Below are 10020 nucleotides of genomic sequence, written 5' to 3' on the forward strand. Positions count from 1 at the left end.
TAATCAGGAGAAAAGCCAGAACTGAGGGTTGACTCCCAGTTCTGTTCTCCATCCAAGGAATCATTCCTCATGTATGTATCAGTCTCAAATGAAACATATGTTATCTTTGAGTCCTTCTGATCCTTGGAGATCTAGTTAAACACGGCCTGAAACATAATTTCATAGTACGTGATTGTCCAGAGATCTCCTTACAGTTTGTGGAAGCTACTAAAGACTGAAGTCTTTAGGGTTTCCTCTAACTAAGTGTGTTCCTGTCCGTGTGGACTTGTCCTGTGTCAGAACAGTACCCAGCCCCTTCTTTGGTTTATATACACAGACACGCAGCACATATACACACACCTACTCACAATAAACATTTCTGAGTTTGGCAACTTCACTCAACATCTGGGAAATAATGGGTGGGGTGACTTTAAATTCCACACAACTTTCCACCACAGCTCCACACCCTTCTTTGTCTCTCTGTCTCTTAGATTGACAGGTACATTATTATTATTATTATTTTAAATCTTACTTAAAACATCTTAATCAATTTATAGGTCCCTGAAGATCTCACCTTCTCGCAATCACTGTTGAGAGTGTTGTTTTGTTTTGCTTTTCTCTGAATAAATACATTTGCTTTTTCTAAAAGTAATTCTGATGGTGACAGCTAAGATATTCCTGCCTCATGACAAATATGTATCTAGCATAACTAACATTATACAGTGTGCAAAATATAATTAGTGACTCTGGAAATGACTCAGTCATTGTACTGAGAACTGAAAATATATTCCAAAGTTCCATGACAGTCCTGGCCTGACTATATCAGGAGGGACAAGTAAATTTCCCTGCCCTACCTTAGGGAGGACCTGATGATGGGAACATGACATATACTCAAGAAAGACAAAGATGAGCTTCTCCCCCTCCTCTCTCTTCCTCTGATCATAGAAATGTGGCCCATTGAGTAGTCACAGCAGTGCAATGCTTGCCTGCCTGCATGTGAACATCACAAGCCTCTATTCTACCATCACTTTCTCTATCACATTGCCTCTCTCTGAATTTGATTCTGCACTGAGCCATGAAGGACTGTGATGTCAGATCTCTTTACAGCCCTAGAAATGACACCTAACAGTCTCAGTACCAGACCTTTATCGACAAAACTGTCTACTGAGTAGTAGTAATTAAGTCACTGGGACTGCGTGGTGAACCTGAAGGTACTGATTTCAGCACAATTTGAGAGTTCGTTTTTCTCCCCATCTACAGAAAAGCACTCAGGAGACCTCCCTGGTGGTCCTGTGGTTAGAATCTGCCTTGCAGTGCCTGGGATGCAGTTCAATCCCTGGAGGAGGAACTAAGATCTCACATGGCTCAGAGCAGCTAAGCCCAAGCTTCAGCTAGAGAGAGTTCACAATGAAAGATGCTGCATGACCCAACAAAGATCCACGCGCTGCAACTAAGACCTGAGGCAACCAAATTGATTAATTAACTAAAAATAGCTTTTAAAGATAAAAATACCAAAAACAGCAAAAAAAGGAAGAAACTAAAAAGTAAAGCATAAGAACAACAACAACCAAACAATAATAATAGTAAACAGATGCTGATTTGAATGACAAAAAAAGAAACTACATAGATCTCTTCAATACATTCATGATAAGAGTCTGTCACCATAATGACTCCTTGTCTTATGGAAAGGTGAAGAGGGAGACCTGCATGTGGAAGGTTGAGGGGACCTGGAGATAATTTCAGGAAGGTACAGGAAATGTGGCCTATCATCTAACTCTGTTCCATGAAGGTACAGACAACAAAAGACCATGTCAAAGAGACAAAAAAGTTAAGGAAAAACACTGAGAAAATCTAGTTTCCAGAAATGAGATCTAACATCTCATTTTAAAGAATCTTAAGTGAACATATTTATATTGAAATGTTCAATTTAATCAGCTGATAAACGTCAACTCTTTCAAATTTACTTCATTTTAACATCTTCTCCTTGAAATTTTGTTCTTTAGAAATCAATGAGGATTTAGAGTAAAAAGTAAACCATCCCAAGCCAAAGTTAGAAAGACATGCTTCTAACTTTCAGTGCAAACTATAGGAATGATATGTTTGAACTGTAAGATTTCAGGGAGTTAAAAATTAACATGAAATACTGTCACCATATTGTCTCCAAAGCTTTCTTTGAAAGAGATTAAGAACATTTCCTAAAATCTACCATGATTTAGCTATTACAATAAATTTTAAATTTATAAACCAACAGAATAATTGGAAAAGTTTTTAAAAAGATTTCTACTCTCCGAATATCAACTATAAAGGATTACTATATGATCAACTGTAGGCTTCGCAGGGGAGAAGGCAATGGCACCCCACTCCAGTACTCTTGCCTAGAAAATCCCATGGACGGAGGAGCCTGGTAGGCTGCAGTCCATGGGGTCGCGAAGAGTCGGACACGACTGAGCGACTTCACTTTCACTTTTTACTTTCATGCATTGGAGAAGGAAATGGCAACCCACTCCAGTACTCTTGCCTGGAAAATCCCATGGATGGAGGAGCCTAGTAGGCTGCAGTCCATGGGGTTGCTGAGAGTTGGACATGACTGATCGACTTCACTTTCACTTTTCACTTCCATGCATTGGAGAAGGAAATGGCAACCCACTCCAGTGTTCTTGCATGGAGAATCCCAGGGACGGGGAAGCCTGGTGGGCTGCCGTCTATGGGGTCGCACAGAGTCGGACACGACTGAAGCGACTTAGCAGCTTAGCAGCAGGCTTCACAGGTGGCCCGGTGGTAAAGAATCCACCTGCCAATGCAGAAGACACAAGAGACGAGGGAGCCCATCAGTCTTTGACATTGGTGGCCTTCTACAGCCTTTGTAGAGAGCCTGCAGTTTTCACCACTGCTCTACCCAGCTGACTGCTGCCACTCTGAGTGCCTGTGCACCTGACCCAACACCAAGATGGTTCTCCTCAGCTAGAACTTCCCCAATGGACAAAAAGGAGAATAAGAGGGCCATAGCAGTCTCCACCACCTAGGACCCCAAGAGCCCAAGCTGTCACTGTTACCACAGATACTCGCAGCCTGACTTGGTCACTGAGGACCCCATAGTCTTAGCCAAAGTTTACTTCAGATGAGAAGAAAGCATGATACTATGCTCATGTACCCTCCCCACAACTGGAGATTCTGCACCCTACCCAGCTGGTGCCTTTACAGCCACACGCAGGGTTAAAGTTTCTGCAAAGGTATCCAAAAGGCTGGAAGAGATAAGTCCTCTCTCAAATGTGTAAACATCAAAGCAAAGTCACTAGAAACATGAAAAATGCAAGAACATGACACCACCAAAGAAACACAATGACTTTTTTGGTAAATAACTCCAAAGAAATAAAGATCTATAAATTACATGAAAAAGAATTCAAAATAATGACTTAATGAAGCTCAGGGAAACTCAAGAGAGCACAGATAGATAACTCAATGGACTCAAGTAAACAATAAATGAGCAAAACAGGAAGTTCATTAAAGAGATAGAAATAATAATAAAGGAATCAAGTATAAATTCTGGAGCAGACGAATACAATGAATGAGATGAAAAATACCATGGAAGCTTCAACAGCACACTTGATTAAGCAGAAGGAAAAAAATTTAAAAACTTGAAGAGAGAGTGCTTCACATTATGAATAGGAAGAAAAAGAAATGAAACTAAAAGAGTGAAAAAAGCCTATGCCATTGATGGAGTGCCATTTAACAATCTAATACACAAATTATAGGCATCCCAGAGGGAGAAGGGTGGAGAAGGAAGTTTATTTAAAGACATAATGGCTGAAAACTTCCCAAATTTGGGAGGAGAGATGAACATCCAAGTACATGAAGAATAAAGGTCCCCAAATATATTCAACCTGAAGTCTCACAGAGACATTTTTGTGTGGAATCTTTAAAAAAAATAATACCAAAAAATAATGATATCATGGAGAAAACAAGTGAAATGGTAGAATGGTGATTGCCAGGGGTAAGGGGTGGAGGGGATGGGGAGATGCAGGTCAAAGGGTACAAAGTTATGAGTAAGTTCTTAGATGAGTAAGCTCTGTGGATACATTCTACAGCATAGTAACTCTAGTGAATAATGCAGTATTCTGTAATTGAGATTTAAAGAGGAAATCATGTGTTCTCAACACACACAAAAAAATTGAGATAAGTATATGAGCTGATGGATGTCTTAGTTAACTTGATTGTGTAAATCAAGTTAACATTGTGTTACAGTGTTTATGTATATCAAGTCACAAGGTTATGCAATTTAAGTATATACAGTATTGATTATTCTGCAATAATGCTGTAAAACATAATACATTTGTACATGAGACTAGTGAGTTATTTAATTTCAGTTTCCTCATTTATATTTAAACTCATACTTTATTTGTAGAAAAATATAATCAATCCACCTATTACTTTTAAATCACTTTTGTTTCTTTTAAGTTAATTAGAGATATCATGGTACCATTAGTATGGAACTTGGAGGATCAAAGCTCTACTGTAGCATTAATTTTAATAAAATGCTAGTGTCTGACTTTGGTTCATGGCAGAAAGGTGTAGAAAAACAACCAGTTGAGATAGTTTAGTTTACTTTTATAACATTTTGAAATGTAAGAGGAATAAAAATCAAATCTATCAAATTTATATTATATATAATGTATTCCTTCTAATTCTAATCTTTGAAATTTCTCATTCAATTTTACATCATCTTTAACAATAACAATTCCTGTCACTCTTGATTAAAGAAGATGAGCTTCCTTTCTTTTTTAATTAAACTTTTATTTTAAGAGTTTCAATATTTTAATGATAAATAGTATACCAAAGTTTCCAAACATTCATTTGGGTTACTTAACAGAGAAAATCCATAGTTAAGTTTTCTATATATGAAAGAAGTTTTGCATTATACTAGAGAAATATTTATTTTGAAGTATTTTAAATAAGTTACAGGGACATGAAAATTGAATGGGTTTTCATGATATCACAAGCTTTACAGCAGATTTGAGAGATTTTTATTTCACACTGTTATTTTACTTTTTATTTTTTTAAGACAAGAAGCTGGCCACAAAACATTCAAAAGGGCTAGAAGCCTATAATCAAGAAATTGCTTTAATGAACATTTCAAAAATTCACAAATAAGTTTTTCTTTTGTAAAATTACCTTGAAGTCCTGGGAGTAGGGGCCAGGCTTGGTTGGGCAAGGACTAGGAGGAAAGTAATGGAAAAAGAATTCAGACCAGGTAAAATCTCTAACTTTTTAAAAATAGAAATTGAAGGTAATCAGTCTGTGTGTGTGTGTGTGTGTGTGTTCTGCACCCAAAGGTCAATGTGTATAGTGTGAGGTGAATGGGGATGGGGTCCCTATAATCCCAGGCAATTCTCTAGACTCCCCTTAAGTGTCCTACAATTCAACTCAATTCTGACACTATTTACTCAAAGATAACATGAATTTCACAGATTGAGAGCTCAAACCCCATGAGAGTGCTCTCTTCTCCCCGTCTCCCCCACTTCAGTCACCAGTCACCAACTGCAAGCCCAGAATTATTGCAGACATTGCTGACCAACTGGCTATAAATCAGAGAAGCCCATAACCTTATCCGTGGGTTAGATTATTTTGTTATAGCAGCTCACAGAACGCAGAAACATTTAATGAGTAGATTACTAGTTGATTATAAAAAGATATAATTCAGGAACAGCCTGATGGAAGAAGTGCACAAGGCAAGGCATAGGGAAAGAGCCAGGCGTTTCTATGCCTCTCAGAGCATCACAGTTTCACCACCTTCACATGTTCGCCATTCCAGAAGCTCTCAAAATCCTGTCCCTCAGGGTTTTTTTTTAAGATTTATTACATAGAAATGATTGATTAAATCATTGGTTGCTGGAGATTTTCCCATTTTCCCTCCCCAAAAGGTGGGCTAGGTAAAGAGGTGGGGTGAGAAAGTTTCAAATAGCCCCCCTACCCCCAAGTCATTTCATTAACATAACTAGAGACACCTTTCTGGCTCTCAGCACTTAGGAAACTCCAGGAGATTTTGGAGCTCTGTGCCAACAGTAGGGTCAAAGAGCAAATAAATACTTATTATAAATCACAATATCACAGTGCTATTTTTATACTTCAGTCTGTGACTATAATGTATTAAATAAAGGAAACCTATTAAAATCAAGTATGTTTTCTAATTTTCCTCTCACTGGCTAAAGGATAATTCTGTTTTCTCAGCTAATACCATGCTAATCCAGTTTAGATTCAGATGTGTAAATAAACTAAGAAATTACCAAAGCCAGAAAAACAGTATACTTTACTTCCTTCCGTTTGTTAAATTAAGTTTGCAGAAGAAGTATTATTAGGAAAAATTTTATGTATATGAGAAATGGAATATTTCCTGCCATATCAGTAAATAAGGATGTCACAGTCATCAGAGATTGCAGCTCTCCAACATGAGCTGGTCAGCCTTAAGGGCACTCAAGAAAGAGAAGAATACCTGTGATCTAGCAGCCATTAGACTGAAGCCACTCCCTAGGGTGAGCCCCAAGGGAGTTCAGGATGTAAAACCACAGGATGTATGTGTGCATTCTAAGTCACTTCAGTCATGACCAACTCTGCAAACCCATGGACTATAGCCCACCAGGCTCTTCTGTCCATGGGATTCTCTAGGCAAGATAGTGGAGTGGGTTACCATGCCCTCCTCAGGGCATTTTCCCGACCCAGGTATCAAACCTGAGTCTCCTCCATTAGCAGGTGGATTCTTTGCCACTAGTACCACCTGGAAACCCCAAAACAGGATGCTGGCCCCAGTAGCTGAGATGCATATAAAAAGAATTATTTCAGTGAGCTCAGACTGTTGTATCTTCCCAAACATAAGAAAGTGTTAAATTCCTTAACTTGGGGTTTCTAGTTTTCCTTAATTAACAATAATCTTTTGATGTTCAGACAATCTGTTTTTTGTTGTAAAACTTTTATATAACCTTGCTCCTCCCCTCACCTTCTCAGAACAGTTCTCTCAGGGTTTTCAGCTATTAGGTTGTAAATATTTTTTAAGCCCAAGTATACAAATATATATATATTTGTGTGTGTGTATATATATATATATATATATATATAATTGACAGTATGTTATATATTATGTATAATTATATATATATATATACATACAATATATATGTTGTCTTTGTTGTTCTTGTTAGTCACTAAGTTGTATCTGACTCTTTGTGACCCCATGGACTGTAGCCCACCAGGCTCCTCTGCTCATGGGATTTCCCAGCAAGAATACTAGAGTGGGTTTCCATTTCCTTCTCCAGGGGATCTTTCTGAGTCAGGGATCAAACTCGTGTCTCCTGCATCTCCTGCTTGGCAGGTGAATTCTTTACCACTGAGCCACCTGGGAAGACTGTGTGTGTGTGTGTGTGTGTGTGTTTGAGTGTGTAGATAGATATATAAGTATATATTATATATTTATATCTCCAGATGGACACCAGAACTAAATTATGGGTTTCTAAAGAGACTGTTTAGCAGAAGAAAAATGGGAAATTCTGAGAATAAAGGAAATAAACTTTCCTGAAAAATAGTTACTGTTCCCAGACCACTCTGTATGCTTTGTTCCATAGCTGCAATTCAATTTCTTTTTTTCTGTGAGACTTTTGGGAAGGGCCTGATTTTCTGATCACTGAGTTCTATTTTAGTGGGCAGGGAGATTTTAGAAGGCCAAGCACAAGACAAGGAAGTGTGTTCAATTGTGAAGCCAAATGAAGAATACTGGAGGCCCTAGTTCTGTCCCCCTCTGAGATGTTTGGAAGATATTGGCTCTGATCTAATACCTTTTGGCACTACTCTGTCTACAGACATGCAAGCCTGAAACCCAGCCAATCATAACAGTCCCTGCCCACTCGAGTAATCACAGGCATTTCAGAGTTTAGTCTTACACTTTGGCCATGAGTTTATAATGAAAATATGCTACTCAGTGTTTGCAGAATGAGGAAAGCTTACTGGCCAGGTGGATTTTTCCAAGCTGTCAATTATTTCTGGAATTTAGAAGTATTTTCTTTTTTTCTCTCTCTCTTTTTAATATTGACACTTTGCTTGCATAGAATTCAGTTTGCACTCCCTCTTTTTTATCATCTGATGTCTCTACAAGTAGAAATTTACTTTTATGAAAACCTTGTAGCTGCCTGTCAAAATTATAAACCCAGTTAAGTGCAATTTTCTCTTGAAGAATCTCATGAATGCTGCTTTCTTAGGACAACCTTATATCGTAAAGGGTCTACTTTCAGGCATCAGAATCAGAATCAATGATAGACCTATCATAACACCTTCCAGCAGTTTACTCCTTTCTTCCTGTATCATTCCTACATCATTTATTCAGCTCATGTATACCGAAATTGTAGAAAGCAAGAAAGTGAAGTCCAACAGTCGTGCCTAACTCTTTGTGACCCCATGGACTGTAGCCTGCCAGTCGCCTCTGTCCATGTGATTTTCCAGGCAAGAATACTGGAGTGGGTTTCCATTTCCTTCCCCAGGGGATCTCCCCAACCCAGAGATAGAACCCAGGTTTCCAGCATTGAGGCAGATTCCTTGCCATCTGAGCCACCAGGGAAGCCCAAGTAGAAATTAAGGGGCAGATAAACCATGATGGTGTCCTGGGTCACAAAGACTTTGTCCTGGATCCTTCCTGGGCCTTCTAGGAAGGCAAATTATGGGGGAAAAGATAGATCAGTTCAGTTCAGTTGCTCAGTCGTGTCCGACTCTTTGTGACCCCATGAACTACAGCATGCCAGGCCTCCCTGTCCATCACCAATTCCTGGAGCCTACCCAAACTCATGTCCATTGAGTCAGTGATGCCATCCAACCATCTCATCCTCTGTCATCCCCTTCTCCTCATGCCTTCAATCTTTCCCAGATTCAGAGTCTTTTCAAATGAGTCAGCTCACATCAGGTAGCCAAAGTATTGGAGTTTCCCCTTCAACATCAGTCCTTCCAATAAACACCCAGGACTGATCTCCTTTAGGATGGACTGGTTGGATCTCCTTGCAGTCCAAGGGACTCTCAAGAGTCTTTCCCAACACCACAGTTCAAAAGCATCAATTCTTTGGCACTCAGCTTTCTTTATAGTCCACCTCTCACACCCGTACATGACTACTGGAAAAACCATAGCCTTGGCTAGATGGATCTTTGCTGGCAAAGTAATGTCTCTGCTTTTTAATATGCTATCTAGGTTGGTCATAACTTTCTTTCCAAGGAATAAGCATCTTTTAATTTCATGGCTGCAATCACTATCCGCAGTGATTTTCGAGCCCAGAAAAATAAAGTCAGCCACTCTTTCCACTATTTCCCCATCTATTTCCTATGAAGTGATGGGACCAGATGCCATCATCTTAGTTTTCTGAATGTTGAGCTTTAAGACAACTTTTTCAATACACACACATAATATGCAATACATTTCTGTAGATATGGTGGGATGAATGCTATTTTTTTCCTGATTATGGCCATATGAATGGAGTTACCTTTCCACACACTTATATTCTGTTCTCCCTAATCTAGCACTTTCTAGATCCACATCCAGGCAGGTTTACCCATTTCTTGCTGGTACATATTAACTTGGTCTGCAGTTATATGCTGAACAGTCCCTTTCTTCCCTTAGAAGAAACAAGATTTTCATGGTCATGCCAAGTTAGGACTTCCCAGGTAGGGCTAGTGGTAAAGAACCTGCTTGCCAATGTAGAAGACATAAGAGATGAGGACTCGATCCCAGGGTCGGGAAGATCTCCTGGAGTAGGAAATGCAACCCACTCCAGTATCCATGCCTGGAAAATTCCACAGACAGGAAGAGCCTGGTGGGCTACAGTCCCTGGGGTTGCAAGAGTTGGACCTGACTGAGCATATGCACACATAAATAAAACAGGTTAAACCTTAATCTGTATGACTGGTTTACAAGCAATGAGAAGAAGCAGTCAATAATGTCATCTTGAGAAGCATCTATCTAGGGAGAATCCCTTGCATAGTTATAGTCAGTGGAGGGCTATCAAGATGGGAGGAGGGGTT

The sequence above is a fragment of the Bos indicus genome, chromosome 1 (assembly GCF_029378745.1).
Source record: "Bos indicus isolate NIAB-ARS_2022 breed Sahiwal x Tharparkar chromosome 1, NIAB-ARS_B.indTharparkar_mat_pri_1.0, whole genome shotgun sequence".
NCBI classification, from domain to species: Eukaryota; Metazoa; Chordata; class Mammalia; order Artiodactyla; family Bovidae; genus Bos; species Bos indicus.